This window comes from Scyliorhinus torazame, chromosome 20 (genome assembly GCF_047496885.1).
Source record: "Scyliorhinus torazame isolate Kashiwa2021f chromosome 20, sScyTor2.1, whole genome shotgun sequence".
Lineage (NCBI taxonomy): Eukaryota > Metazoa > Chordata > Chondrichthyes > Carcharhiniformes > Scyliorhinidae > Scyliorhinus > Scyliorhinus torazame.
The window spans coordinates 105,924,223-105,940,665 of NC_092726.1; positions in this window are offsets into that span (position 1 = coordinate 105,924,223).

The following is a 16,443-nucleotide window of genomic DNA, read 5'->3' on the forward strand; positions in this document are numbered from 1 at the left end:
AATCGATCTGCCAGATTTTGGCCCATTCACCTAACCGATCGATATCCACTTGTAAATTTCTTATTTCATCATTGCAGCTTACTGCCCCACTATGTTACTGTCATCTAACAATTGGAAGGACCTTCACATAGAATTATCAGTGTTATGTTCAGTCGATCCTCAGCAAGCCGCTTCACATAGAATTATCTCTTCGTCTTATGTACAGCACAATAATATCAAGGGTGTTCACTTATAACTATCTCTAACTGTTATGTTCAGTACGACCTCAGCAAGAGGCTTCACATAAAACCAACTCTTAGCGTTGTGTATTAAACAAAATTCTTAAGGGTCTTCACATAAAACTATCTCTCAGTGTTATGTACAGCATCATTTTAGCAAGGGGTTTCACATAGAAGTATTTCTACCTGCTATGTACAGCAACATGTTAGCAAGAGGTTTCATATGGAACTATGTTTCAGTGTAATATACAGCACGACCTTCGTTAAAAGCTTCATTTAATACTCTCTCCCAGTGTAATGTACAACACAACCTTAGCAATAAGCTTCTAAATTAACTGGTCTCAGTTTTCTGTACGGCACAAACTTAGCAAGAGGCATCACATAGAATTATCTCTCTGTGTGCTGTATGGTATGACCTTAAGAAGAGACTTCATATAGAACTATCTCTCAGTGTTGCTTACAGTACAGATTAGCAAGCGGCTTCACAGAGAACAATCTCTCAGTGTAATGCGCAGTACAGATTAACAAGAAGCTTCACATAGAACTATCTCTCAGTTTTATATACAGTACAGATTAGCAAGAGGTTTCACAGAGAACTATCTCTCAGTGTTCTGTCGATACAAACTTAACAAAATACTTCACAAAGTACTATCTCTCAGTGTTGTGTACAGTATGGATTAGCATGAAGCTTCACATATAATTAGCACTCAGTGTTACATACAGTTCGACCTCAGCAAGACACTCCGCACAGAACTATCTCTCATTGTTATGTACTGCACCATATTAGTAATACATTTACACATAACTATATCTTAATATGATGTACAGCACAATCTTCTACAACTCTCTGAGTGAGTGTGCGGTTCACAGGGCCTGGAGTCCCTCCAAAAGTTAAGTAACCAATAATTCATAAATCATTCATGAGATTGTTGGTGAATTACAGTCACCAGACGTGTAAGTGAAACACAACACTGTATTACAAAAAGTAGATATAAAACATGCAATAATCACAATAAAATAACTGATCTACTACTCTCACCTCCTACCGCCCCGCCCCTCCCCCTCTACGTTCACACAAGACATACACATGCAGAGGGCTGGGAAAGAGAAAAACAGATGATGATTAATGTGTGATGAAAAACAAGTTTCCTCCGTTGAATGTCGAAGTTGTTTTTCCAATTCACTGTCTTTCTAAGGCGCGCTGTCCTGAATGTATTAGTTGGATGGTCACAAAAGGTCTTCTGGCTGGAGCCTCCAGGCATATGTCTCAGGCTGTGGGTTCCGCCTTGTAGTCACGTTACCTAATACAACAGTTCTCCACACAATTTATCATGAAGGATTTTCTTTGACCCTCCAAATTTGCCGCGCTCCCACATTTGCCCACCCCAAATTCCACACCCTCAAAAAAAATGTTAGCCCACCCTCAGGATATTTGCAACCTCCCCCCCCCCCCACCCCCCGCACCGAGCCTGTGTTCCCTCCTCCTCCCAAACTCCATCTCCGAAACTGTAATAAGTCATCCAACGCTGGGTGTGAAAATGTCCCTGATCTATAAGCCCTGTCACTCACTCCCATCAGAGACACTGAGACTCCTACACCTCCACAAACAGACCCCATGTCTTGAGTGACTATCCCACAAGTCTATTCTGAGGGGAAAGGGGGGGGGGGAAATAATACATGACGATGACGGAGTCACATTTATTCTGTTTCTCTCAGTTTATAGCTCATTTCTGATTACCCGCTGAGTTAAGATTCTCTTTGCGTCCTCCAAGCTTTAAATCAACTGAGAAAGAGAATTTGATTACAGCCAATCATTTTTGAAATAAAAAGGCACAGCAGGATCCCGGTGCTTCTCCACCTTTGATAGTCACAATCTCAGTTTTGTAAAACCCATTTTATGAACACTTCTGGAGAATGGAACAGTTTCATTAAAAAAAACATTAAAGCACCCTGGGAATGGGGGGATGGATGGTGGGAGGGAGGGTTAGGTACATCAGAGGATGGTCAGCGAATAAAGACTAGAGACACACTCCCAAGGCATGTGTCTCCCTCGTATGTTTAATCTGCCACCTCCGAACCTCTCCCAGTCACTGCCCAACTCACCCACTTTATATGCTCACTCCAGTATTAGTGGTTAACCTCACCTTCTATTCACTGTCCAGCTCAACCACTCTACCTTTTCACTCCTGAATTGTTGTGTGGTCTTTAATATTAATCACCAACCTTACACTTCCTAGGCACAGGCTCCATTTGGGATTCCCACGCACTCTATGCCTCTTCCCACCCCTCACCGCACCCCCACAAACCCCTCCTAAGCTCTGCTATCTTTTCCCTCTTCCCTCGTACAATTAATACACCCACCCATTTCTCTTAATCGGGGAGAAAGGTAGGGACTCAGAGGGAGAGACGAGACCATTTTACTATCAAATATTCAGACAAGTGAAAGAAAATGTCTCCCAGGCCACCCACTCCTGAATTGCTACTGTTTCTTCGCTCAATATAAAAAATAAAACTGCCCCTTCTGTCTGTGATCGTTCAATAGATTAGGCAAAAGAGGATTATTTTAGAAGTCAACTTAGTCACCTCGACTGTACTGTAGGTAGCCAAAGAACCCCTCCAGTGACAAACAAGAGGAAGGTCATCGTCAAATAGAGGCGGCAGAAGTGTATTCTGGCCGAAGTCAACTCAGCCACCTCGACTGTACTGTGGTAGCCGAGGAGGGTGTCGAGGAGTGGTGAAGCCCGAAACACTACAGTAGTGTTTCCCTTCTCCTCTAACAAAAAAAAAGGCTCTGTGAGGAGGACAAGCAAGATTGATTCTGCGAGAAGTCAACTCAGTCACCTCGACCAGCAGGTGATTGGCTGGTGATTGGAAAGATGTTTTTCCTTTCAATTTTCTCTTTCTCTCTTGGCATTGTAGTTTTTGTTGTTCTAAGTTAACTAAAGTGTTAAGACATGGCAGGAGATCACACACCCTTGTCATGCTCCTCTTGTGCGATGTGGGAGTTCAGAGAAGTGGCCACGGTCCCTTGCTCCTTCACGTGCAAGAGGTGTGTCTTGCTGCTGCTCCTGTTAGACCGCTTCACGGCTCTGGAGCTGCGGATGGACTCGAGTTGGAACATCCACGATGCTGTGTAAGTCGTGGACAGCACTTTTAATGAGCTGGTCACACGGATGATAAAGCGTACTGAGGGAGATAGGAAATTAATCAGCACCAGGCAGAGGAAGAGTAGGAAGGCAGTGCAGGAGTTCCCTGCTGTCATCTCTCTCCAAAACAGGTGCACCGTCTTGTATACTTTTGGGGGAAATGGCTGACCAAGGGAAGGCAGCAGTAGCGAGGTTCATGGCATGTTGGCTGGCCCTCTCCGCAGGAGGGCAGGGAAACGCATGGTAGAAATACAGCAATAGTGATTCGGTTCAAATGGGAGTAGACAGATGTTTCTGCGGACGCAAACGAGTCTCCAGGAAGGGTGCTGGATGTCTCAGATTGGCTGCAGGACATCCTAAAGGCGGGGTTGAACAGCCAGCTGGTGGTGCATATAGGCACCACCGATGTAGGTAAACAACGGGATGAGGTTCTACATGCTGAATTTAGGGAGTTAGAAGATAAACTACAAAGTATGACCTCAAAGGTAGTAATCTCGGGATTGCCATCGGTGTCACGTGACAATCAGAGTAGGAATGACTGGATCGACTGGATGAATATGTAGCCTGAGACGTGGTGCAAGAGGGAGGGATTGCGATTTTTGAGACATTGGGACCGGTTCTTGGAGAGGTGGGACCATTACAAATCGGACGGTCTGCACCTGGGCAGGGCTGGAACCAATGGGGGGTTGTTTGCTAGCGGTGTTGGGAAAGGTTTAAAATAATGTTGCCAGGGGATGGAACCGATATAGGTAGTCGGGGTAGTAAAGAAGGGAGAAAAACAAAATCTAGTAAGGAGAAAAGTGGAAGACAGAGGAACAGATTGAACTTTCTAGTATGGCAGCGGGTGGGTACCAGAGCAGTAGGTCAGCGAGAAAAACAACTAAGGGAGAGCTACAGACCAACGCAAGTAAGATTAAAAGGATGAGTAGGCCGGAAGTGGATGGACAACGCAATGGGGTTGGTGGGCTAAAGTGCATCAGTTTCAATGCGAGGAGTATTTCAGGGAACACAGGTGAACTTCGATTAGTACGTGAAATAATGATGTTGTTGCTATTACAAAAACTTGGTAGAAAGAGGGACAGGATTGGCAACTGAACATTCTAGGATTTCAGGCAGGATGGGGGGATATGCAAATTGGGTGGGTAAGTTGCATTATTGGTAAGGAGAATTCCACTGTTGTGATGAGGGAGGACACTTTGGAGGGTTAAGGTAGCGAGGCTATATGTGTAGAGCTCAGGAATGGGAAGCGCGTTGTCACAATGTTTGGGGTTTACTACATGCATCATAACAGCCAGAGGGACATAGAGGAGCAGATATGGAGAGACATCTTGGAAACAATCGGGTTGTTGTTGTGGGTGATTTTAACTTATCCGATATTGACTGGGACACACTTGCTGCTAGAGGCATGGATGGAGCAGAATTTTTCAGGGGCGTCCAGGAGGGTTCTTTGAAACAATTTTTAAATAGCCCAACTCGGGAAGGGGCCAAATGAGACCTAGTGCGGTGGAATGAGCCCGGCCACGTGTTCGAAGTTTCAAAAGGAGATCATTTCAGGAACAGTGATCATAATTCTGTAAGTTTTAAGCTGCTTATAGAAAAGGACAAGAGTGGTCCTCGAGTGAAGGTGTTAGACTGCGGGTAAGCTAATTACAACAGCATCAGGCAGAATCTGGAGAGTGTTGACTGGGAGAGGCTTTTTGAGGGAAAATCAAAATCCGGCATGTAAGAGACTTTCAAATGTCAGGAGGCTTTTAAATAGGGAACCCTGGATATCGAGGGATATTATGAACCGTGTCAAAAAGAAAAAAATAAGTATTTATAATGTCTACAATGTTGGGGACAGACGAAACCCTCGCAGAATATAACACAAGTAGTAAGGAACTGAAGGGAGGAATTAGGAAGGCGAAAAGTGGTCATGAAATACCGTTGGCAAACAGGATTAAGGAACATCCTAAGGCCTTTTGTTGATACGTAAAGAGAAAGACTGTAGCCAGAGAAATGTTTGGTCCATTCAAGGACATTGGAGGAAATCTATGTATGGAACCAGAGGAAATGTGTTAGACACTAAATTAATACTTGCCCTCAGAATTCAACCAAGAGAAGGACTTGTTGGATGAGGAGTATAGAAAAGTGTGCGTAAATATTCTGTCATGTTGATATTAATAAAGAGGAGTTGGGCATATTAAAAAGCATTCATGTATTTAAGTCCCCAGGGCCTGATGAGATCCACCCCGGAATACTGAGCGAGGCAAGGGAGAAAATTGCTGGGGACTTGACAGTAATCTTTGTATCCTCATTGGTTACAGGTGAAGTGGCAGAGGACTGGAAAGTGACCAACATTGTTCCATTGTTTAGGAAGAGCAGAAGGGATAATCCAGGAAATTATAAACCGGTGAGTGTTATGTCAGTGAGAGGGAAATTATTGGAAAAGATTCGTAGAGGCAGGGTTAACTTATATTTGGAAACAAATATACGTTTTAGTGGAGAACAGCATGGTTTTGTGAATGGGAGGTCGTGCGTCAATAATTTGACCGCGTTTTTCGAGAAAGTGACAAAGATGGTAGATGAATGAAATGCAGGTGTTTTTGCATCCATCGACTTCAGGAATGCCTTTGACAAGGTACCTAATGGTAGACTGGAACAAAAGGTGAAGTGACATGGCATCAGAAGAGAGCTGTCAAGTGGGACACAGAGCTGGCTTGGATACTTTTGTGAGGGCCACGAAGAATCCAGCACGAGTTTTAAGGATACAAAGTAATAACATTTATTTACAATAACATATATATATATAACAGCAGCAGCAACTTCCCTTGCTGCACACTCCTTCCTGCTGGTTCTTAAACTGGCCAGCTTTATTTATACTAGGAGTTTACTAATGGTTTCTCCGCCCCCCTCAATGGGGAAGCTCATACTCCCACAGGATTGTGGGATTGTCATTAGTCCCCAGCCAATGGTAAGTAGGCAGGTTATAACAGATACCGAATACAGAGAGAAGCAGCAGAACGGTGCTTTTCTGAATGGAAGGCTGTGAGTAATGGCGTTCCACAGGGATCAATTGTGGGGCATTTGTTGTTTGTGGTGTACATCTGAATGATTTGGAAGAAAATGTAGCTTGCCTGATTTGTATGTTCGCAGACGACACAAGAATTGGTGGAGTTGCGGGCAGTGAAGAGGATTGTCCGTGGGCACAGCAAGATATGAACTGGTTGGAGTCTTGGGTGGAAAAATGGCAGATGGAGTTCAATCTGGGCAAGTGCGAGGTAATGCACTTGGAACGTCCAATGCATGTAGAAATTTCACATTAAATGGTAGAACACTTGCGAGTACTAACAGGCAGAGAGATGTGTGCGTGCATGTCCACCGATCAACGAACATGTGGATAAGGTGGTCAAGAAGGCTTACGGCATGCTGGCCTTTATAGATCGAGGGATTGAATATTAAAATTGGCATGTCATGTTGGAGTTGTAAACGAACTCAGTTAGTCGTCGTTTGGAATGTTGCGCACAATTCTGGTCGCCACACTACCAAAAGGAGGTGGATGCTTTGGAGAGGCTACAGAAGCGGTTTACTCGGACGTTGTCAGTGATAAAGGGCATTAGCTGTAAAGAGCGAGTGGATAGACACTGTGCTCTCACTGGAATGACGGAGGTTGAGAGGCGAACTGATTGAGGTCTCCGAGATTGAGTGGCATCGGCAGAGTGGACAGTCAGAGTTTTTATTCTAGGGTAAGAGAGTCATGTGCGTGGGGACATGGGTTTAAAGGGCGTGGGGAAACGTTTAGAACAGATGTGCGAGGGAAGGTTTTTACACAGATTGTGGTAAATATATGGAACATGCTGCCTGGGAAGGTGATGGGAGCAGGTACGATAGCGGCATTTAAGGGCATCTAGGCAAATATATGAATAGTATGGGAACGACGGATACGGACTCTGTAAGTCGATACGGCTTTAGCTTCGGCAGGTATCATGTTCGGCACTGACTTGGAGGGCCGAATGGCCTATTCCTGTGCTATATTGTTCTTTGTTCTTAGGTACCTTCCATCGTAAATACTGATGCAATGTACAACTTCAGTTCCTCTGTCATTTCAATGTTCATCATTACCTCTTCTCCAGCATCATTTTCGAATGGTCCAATATCCATTACTAATTCTCTCTTTTCGTTTAAATATCCAAAACTACCACAATCTTAATTTATATTACTAGCTGGCTGACATTTATGTGCCTACCTATCCCACTATTTAATATAAAGTTGATCCCGACAGATTTTTAGTCGCCCCTTCGGTTATCAACTGCTCAGCTGTCAACTGTCGGTTATCATCTATCTCCATGTTCTGATCTTGCATTACTTATATTTTTATCATCTGCCGGATTTTACTGTGAGTATGATTCATCACCCGCTCTCGTGGGTGAACCACATCTATCCTGGTTTACTCGGGGTGAGTCCTTGTCTGGTCGATTCCTCTGAAGACTACACACTGGTTATTAGAATCTCATGGACGTTTAACGCGATGCCTCTCATGTTTTAATCACTAGAATAGGCCGATCAAGGTAACATCTGTTTTCATTATTAAATAATCTCTGTCTAACCCAAAATATACCTCCAAATTTTATCTACCTGTGGCATTATTTGTCAAATTATTCCCTGAAAAAACGTTTTGGAATCAATTCTCCTATCTCCCTTTATCTTTTATCATGTCCATTTTGTCACGAACTAATTCAGGCTGACGACAGGTATTTGAGGGGTTATCCAGATGTTGGACTTGGGAGCGTCTATGCAGTCAGTTTTCCATGTTCAAGTTGGTGCTTCATGGGAAAAGGTGGCAATTAAGGATACACAGAGCATCGCAGCCGAGGAGGTGGTGCAGAACGCCACACAACATCTTCATCCAATCCACTAGCTGGACGATGAACTTCCGATTCTTTCTCAGTTTCATTCTCCACCTTGCTCCAACTCCGACCTTCCGTTTCATGGTCTTCTGGACTGTTCCAGTCAAGCTCAAAGGAAGCTCGATAATCAGCGTTATTGTTCAGACTTGGCAATCTCCAGGCTTCTGGAACCAACACTGAGTTCAACAACTTTATCTCATAACCTCGGTCTCCATCTTGTTGCATGTTTTCGATTTCTGTTTGACTTTTTGGGGTTCTTGTCTAGTTTTGTTCTTTTATCTCATCCTATTACATTCGAATCGGTTCCACCTATCAATAACACTTCGTTTAGACACAACTTGTTTCGTTATTAGTTCTCTGACCATTCCCTCTGGCGTTGTATCTTGAAATACTTTGTTCTCCAATGGTTGCTGGTCCCACCCTTTCACAGAGCTTCTCATTTCTCCACCCTGATCCCTCCTTATTTCCACCAGTTTATTAACTCTGACACTTATATCATTCTTCAGTTCTGATGGAAGGATATCTTAAACTGAAATGTTAACCTGGTGTATCTTCATCGATGCTGCCTGACCTGCTCAACTTCCCAAGTATGTACTGTTCCTGTGTCAGATTTCCAGTCCACACAGGATTAGGTTTTGAATTTAATCTTTATGATTAAACCTGACCCGTGCAGTGGAACAGCTCAGTTCACCCGTCTCCATGTTGTTATCTCTGGGTTGTTGCCCGTGCCACGTGATAGTGAGATGAGGAATAGGGAGAGAGAGAGCATTTAAACACGTGGCTACAGGGATGGTGCAGGCGGGAGGGACTCAGATTTTTGGATAACTGGGGCTCTTTCTGGGGAAGGTGGGACCTCCACAGACAGGATAGTCTACATCTGAACCTGAGGGGCACAAATATCCTGGGGGGGGGGGCAGATTTGTTAGTGCTCTTTGGGGGGGGTTTAAACTAATGCAGCAGGGGCATGGGAACCTGGATTGTAGTTTTAGGGTAAGGGAGAATGAGAGTATAGAGGTCAGGAGCACAGATTTGACGTCGCAGGAGGGGGCCAGTGTTCAGGTAGGTGGTTTGAAGTGTGTCTACTTCAATGCCAGGAGTATACGAAACAAGGTAGGGGAACTGGCAGCGTGGGTTGGTACCTGGGACTTCGATGTTGTGGCCATTTCGGAGACATGGATAGAGCAGGGACAGGAATGGATGTTGCAGGTTCCGGGGTTTAGGTGTTTTAGTAAGCTCAGAGAAGGAGGCAAAAGAGGGGGAGGTGTGGCGCTGCTAGTCAAGAGCAGAATTACGGTGGCGGAGAGGATGCTAGATGGGGACTCTTCTTCCGAGGTAGTATGGGCTGAAGTTAGAAACAGGAAAGGAGAGGTCACCCTGTTGGGAGTTTTTTATAGGCCTCCTAATAGTTCTAGGGATGTAGAGGAAAGGATGGCGAAGATGATTCTGGATATGAGCGAAAGTAACAGGGTAGTTATTATGGGAGACTTTAACTTTCAAATATTGACTGGAAAAGATATAGTTCGAGTACAATAGATGGGTCGTTTTTTGTACAGTGTGTGCAGGAGGGTTTCCTGAAACAATATGTTGACAGGCCAACAAGAGGCGAGGCCACGTTGGATTTGGTTTTGGGTAATGAACCAGGCCAGGTGTTGGATTTGGAGGTAGGAGAGCACTTTGGGGACAGTGACCACAATTCGGTGACGTTTACGTTAATGATGGAAAGGGATAAGTATACACCGCAGGGCAAGAGTTATAGCTGGGGAAAGGGCAATTATGATGCCATTAGACGGGACTTGGGGGGGGGGATAAGGTGGAGAAGTAGGCTGCAAGTGTTGGGCACACTGGATAAGTGGGGCTTGATCAAGGATCAGCTACTGCGTGTTCTTGATAAGTATGTACCGGTCAGACAGGGAGGAAGGCGTCGAGCGAGGGAACCGTGGTTTACCAAGGAAGTGGAATCTCTTGTTAAGAGGAAGAAGGAGGCCTATGTGAAGATGAAGTGTGAAGTTTCGGTTGGGGCGATGGATAGTTACAAGGTAGCGAGGAAGGATCTAAAGAGAGAGCTAAGACGAGCAAGGAGGGGACATGAGAAGTATTTGGCAGGAAGGATCAAGGAAAACCCAAAAGCTTTCTATAGGTATGTCAGGAATAAGCGAATGACTCGGGAAAGAGTAGGACCAGTCAAGGACAGGGATGGGAAATTGTGTGTGGAGTCTGAAGAGATAGGCGAGATACTAAATGAATATTTTTCGTCAGTATTCACTCAGAAAAAAGATAATGTTGTGGAGGAGAATGCTGAGCCCCAGGCTAATAGAATAGATGGCATTGAGGTACGTAGGGAAGAGGTGTTGGCAATTCTGGACAGGCTGAAAATAGATAAGTCCCCGGGACCTGATGGGATTTATCCCAGGATTCTCTGGGAGGCCAGGGAAGAGATTGCTGGACCTTTGGCTTTGATTTTTATGTCATCATTGGCTATAGGAATAGTGCCAGAGGACGGGAGGACAGCAAATGTGGTCCCTTTGTTCAAAAAGGGGAGCAGAGACAACCCCGGCAACTATAGACCGGTGAGCCTCACGTCTGTAGTGGGTAAAGTCTTGGAGGGGATTATAAGAGACAAGATTTATAATCATCTAGATAGGAATAATATGATCAGGGATAGTCAGCATGGCTTTGTGAAGGGTAGGTCATGCCTCACAAACCTTATTGAGTTCTTTGAGAAGGTGACTGAACAGGTAGACGAGGGTAGAGCAGTTGATGTGGTGTATATGGATTTCAGCAAAGCGTTTGAGAAGGTTCCCCACGGTAGGCTATTGCAAAAAATACGGAGGCTGGGGATTGAGGGTGATTTAGAGATGTGGATCAGAAATTGGCTAGCTGAAAGAAGACAGCGGGTGGTGGTTGATGGGAAATGTTCAGAATGGAGTACAGTCACAAGTGGAGTACCACAAGGATCTGTTCTGGGGCCGTTGCTGTTTGTCATTTTTATCAATGACCTAGAGGAAGGCGCAGAAGGGTGGGTGAGTAAATTTGCAGACGATACTAAAGTCGGTGGTGTTGTCGATAGTGTGGAAGGATGTAGCAGGTTACAGAGGGATATAGATAAGCTGCAGAGCTGGGCTGAGAGGTGGCAAATGGAGTTTAATGTAGAGAAGTGTGAGGTGATTCACTTTGGAAGGAATAACAGGAATGCGGAATATTTGGCTAATGGTAAAGTTCTTGAAAGTGTGGATGAGCAGAGGGATCTAGGTGTCCATGTACATAGATCCCTGAAAGTTGCCACCCAGGTTGATAGGGTTGTGAAGAAGGCCTATGGAGTGTTGGCCTTTATTGGTAGAGGGATTGAGTTCCGGAGTCGGGAGGTCATGTTGCAGCTGGACAGAACTCTGGTACGGCCGCATTTGGAGTATTGCGTACAGTTCTGGTCACCGCATTATAGGAAGGACGTGGAGGCTTTGGAGCGGGTGCAGAGGAGATTTACCAGGATGTTGCCTGGTATGGAAGGAAAATCTTATGAGGAAAGGCTGATGGACTTGAGGTTGTTTTCGTTGGAGAGAAGAAGGTTAAGAGGAGACTTAATAGAGGCATACAAAATGATCAGGGGGTTGGATAGGGTGGACAGTGAGAGCCTTCTCCCGCGGATGGATATGGCTGGCACGAGGGGACATAACTTTTAACTGAGGGGTAATAGATATAGGACAGAGGTCAGAGGTAGGTTCTTTACGCAAAGAGTAGTGAGGCCGTGGAATGCCCTACCTGCTACAGTAGTGAACTCGCCAACATTGAGGGCATTTAAAAGTTTATTGGATAAGCATATGGATGATAATGGCATAGTGTAGGTTAGATGGCTTTTGTTTCGGTGCAACATCGTGGGCCGAAGGGCCTGTACTGCGCTGTATTGTTCTATGTTCTATGTTCTATGTGGTCTCCAACTCTAGCAACTGTCTAGATGGATTGAGGATTGTTGTGGGATGGATGTGACTGGAATTGGAAAATAATGAGCTGTTTGTTCTGTTCATTCTGCTATGTGCCACCTCACACAAGGCTAGCATGATTTATCCTTCCCTAGATTTCCCATGAATGCAGTGTCTAACTCGGCAATTTCATAGGGAAGGTCATATTCATCCAGAATTCTGTGGATATTCGGTCACATGTAGACCAGAGCAGGAGCGAATCATCACGCCAAGAAGTAAGGATAGAAATATTTCATCGGCATGGGGGCTGACTGCAGTTTGTGTTTCAAAGAACAAAGAAAGAAGAACAAATAAAAATTACAGCACAGGAACAGGCCCTTCGGCCCTCCAAGCCTGCGCCGCTCCAGATTCTCTATCTAAAACTGTCGGCTATTTTCTAAGGATCTGTATCCCTCTGCTCCGTGCCCATTCATGTATCTGTCTAGATACATCTTAAATGGCGCTATCGTGCCCACCTCTACCACCTCCTCCGGCAATGCGTTCCAGGCACCCATCACCCTCTGCGGAAAGAACTTTCCACGCATATCTCCCTTAAGCGTTTCCCGTCTCACCTTGGACTCGTGACGCCTAGTAATTGAGTCCCCCACTCTGGGAAAATGCTTCTTGCTATCCACGCTGTCTATACCTCTCATGATTTTGTAGACCTCAATGAGGTTCCCCCCTCAACCTCCGTCTTGTACTCAATACCCCTTCCGATGAAGGAAAGCATGCCGTATGCCTTCTTGACCACTCTATCGACCTGCGCAGCCATCTTCAAGTACAATGGAACTGAACGCCCAGATCTCTCTATACATCAATTTTCCCCAGGGCTTTTTCATTTACCGTATAGTTCGCTCTTGATTCGGATCTTCCATAATGCATCAACTCGCATTTGCCCGGATTGAACTCCATCTGCCATTTCTCCACCCAACTCTCCAATCTATCTATATTCTGCTGTATTCTCTGACAGCCCCCTTCACTATCTGCTACTCCACCAATCTTAGTGTCATCTGCAAACTTGATAATCAGACCACCTATACCTTCCTCCAGATCGTTTATGTATATCACAAACAACAGTGGTCCCAGCACGGATCTCTGGGGAACACCACTGGTTTCTCCATTTTGAGAAACTCCCTTCCACTATTACTCTCTGTCTCTTGTTGCCCAGCCAGTTCTTTATCCATCTAGCTAGTACACCCTGGAACCCATGAGACTTCACTTTCTCCATTAGCCTACCATGGGGAACATGATCATATGCCTCACTGACATGTATATGATATCTACAGCCCTTCCCTCATCAATCAACTTTGTCACTTCCTCAAATAATTCTATTAAGTTGGTAAGACATGACCTTCCCTGTCCAAAACCATGTTGCCTATCACTGATAACCCCATTTTCTTCCAAATCGGAACAGATCCTCTCCCTCAATATCTTCCCTCGCAGCATGCCTACCACTGACGCCACGCTCACCGGTCTATAATTACCTGGATTATTCCTGCTACCGTTCTTAAACAAGGGGACAAGATTAGCAATTCGCCAGTCCTCTGCTACCTCGCCAGTGTTCAATGATGCTGCGAAGATATCTGTTAAGGCCCCAGCTATTTCCTCTCTCACTTCCCTCAGTAACCTGGGATAGATCCCATCCGGACCTGGGGACTTGTCCATCATAATGCCTTTTAGAATACCCAACACATCCTCCCTCCTTATGCTGGCTTGATCTAGAGTAATCAAACATCTATCCCTAACCTCAACATCCGTCATGTCCCTCTCCTCGGTGAATACCGATGCAAAGTACTCGTTAAGAATCTCAACCATTTTCTCGGATTCCACGTATAACTTTCCTCCTTTGTCCTTGAGTGGGCCAACCCTTTCTCTGGTTCTCCTGTTGCTCCTTATATAGGAATAAAAGGCTTTGGGATTTTCCTTAACACTGTTTGCTAAAGATATTTCATGACCCTTTTTAGCCCCCTTGATTCCACGTTTCAGATTGGTCCTACATTCCCGATATTCTTCCAAAGCTTCGTCTGTCTTCAGTCGCCTAGACCTTATGTATGCTCCCTTTTTCTTCATAGCTAGTCTCCCAATTTCACCTGTCATCCATGGTTCCCTTATCTTGCCATTTCTATTCCTAATTTTCACAGGGTCATGTCTGTCCTGCACTCTAATCAACCTCTCTTTAAAAGCCTCCCGCATATCAAATGTGTATTTAGCTTCAAACAGCTGTTCCCGATCCACAATCCCCAGCTCATGCCGCATTTTGGTATAGTTGGCCTTCCCCAATTTAGCAATCTTGCTTTAGGACCCTTCTCCTCTTTGTCCGTGAGTATTCCAAAACATACGGAATTGTGATCGGTATTCCCAAATTAATCCCCGACTGAAATTATAACCACCTGGCCGGGCTCATTCCCCAACGCTAGGGCCATTAATGCCCTTTAACGAGTTGGACTATTTACATATTGCTGTAGAAAACCCTCCTGGATGTTCCTTCCAAATTCTGCTCCATCTAGATCTCTGACACTAAGTGTATCCCAGTCAATGTTGGGAAAATTGAAATCTCCTATCACTACCACCCGGTTGCTCCTACATCTTTCCATAATCTGTTTCCATATTTGTACCTCTATCTCACGCTTGTTGTTGGGAGGTATGTAGTACAGCCCCAACATTGTTACCGCACCCTTCCTATTTCTGAGCGCTGCCCATATCGCCTCACTGCTCGAGTCCTCCATAGTGCCCTCTTCAGCACAGCTGTGATATCCTCTCTGTCTAGTAATGCAACTCCTCCACCCCTTTTACCTCCCTCTCTATCCCGCCTGAAGCATCGATACCCCAGGATATTTAGTTGCCAGTCATGCCCTTCCCTCAACCAAGTCTCAGTAATAGCAATAAGATGATACTCCCTGGCACGAATTCAAGCCCTAAGTTCATCTGCGTTACCTACAACACTTCTTGCATTAAAGCAAATGCACCACAGACCACCAGTCACTTTGCGTTCATCATCTGCTCCCTGCCTAATCTTCCGCTTATTCACGCTGACTTCATGATCTAATTTCTTACAGTCTTTAGTTAAACCTCCTTACTGTACATTAACCTCCTCATTTGGTTCCCATCCACCTGCCGCAATAGTTTAGAACCTCCCCAACAGCGTTAGCAAAAGCACCCCCAAGGGCATTGGTTCCAGTCCGGCCCAGCTGTAGACCGTCCAATCTGTAGTAGTGGTCCCAATGTCCCAAAAATATGAACTCCTTTCTCCTGCACCATCTCTCAAGCCAGACTTTCATTTTGCCTATTCTTTCATTTCTATTCTGTCTACCACGAGGCACTGGTAGCAATCCTGAAATTCCTACCTCTGAGGTCCGACTTTTTAACTTGGCTCCAAACTCACTAAATTCTGCTTGTAGGACGTCATCCCGTTTTTTATCTATATCATTGGTGCCTATATGCACCACCTCAACTGGCTGCTTACCCTCCCCCTTCTGAATATTCTGCAGCCGATGTGAGACATCCCCGTGCACCTGGGAGGCAACATACCATTCGGGGGTCTCGTTTTCGACCACAGAACCGCCTATCTACTCCCCTTACAATTGAGTCCCCTATGACTATAGCCCTTCCACTCTTTTCCCCGCCCTTCTGTACAGCAGAGCCAGCCAGGGTGCCATGAACCTGGCGACTGCTGCCTGCCCCTGGAGAGCGATCTCTCCCAACAGTATCCAAAACTGTTTACCTGTTTTGGAGGGAGATGACCGCAAGGGGCACTTGCACTGCCTTTCTGCTTTTCCTCTGCCTTTTGGTCACCCATTCCCTTTCTCCCTCAGCAATCCTAATCTGTGGTGTGACCAATTTGCTAAACGTGCTGTCCACGACCTCGTCAGCATCGCGAATGCTCCAAAGTGAGTCCATCGGGAGCTCCAGAGCCCTAATTCTGTCTAACAAGAGCTGCAGCTGCACACACTTCCCGCACGTGAAGGAGCCACGGACATCAGCTATGTCCCTGAGCTCCCGCGTTGAGCAAATAGAGCATAACATGGGTCTGAGATCTACTGCCATTTTTAATCTTAAGATTAACTTAATCCAACTATAATATCAAATAATAGATAAATGAAAAAGGAAAAAAAAAGAAAAATTGTTACCAATCACACGATGAAAAAAAAATTGAAATAGAAAAACCTTATCTTATCAACACCACCTCAGAGAATAGAAAAACTACTCACCAGTCACCAGCCAATCACTTTCCAGCTGTCTG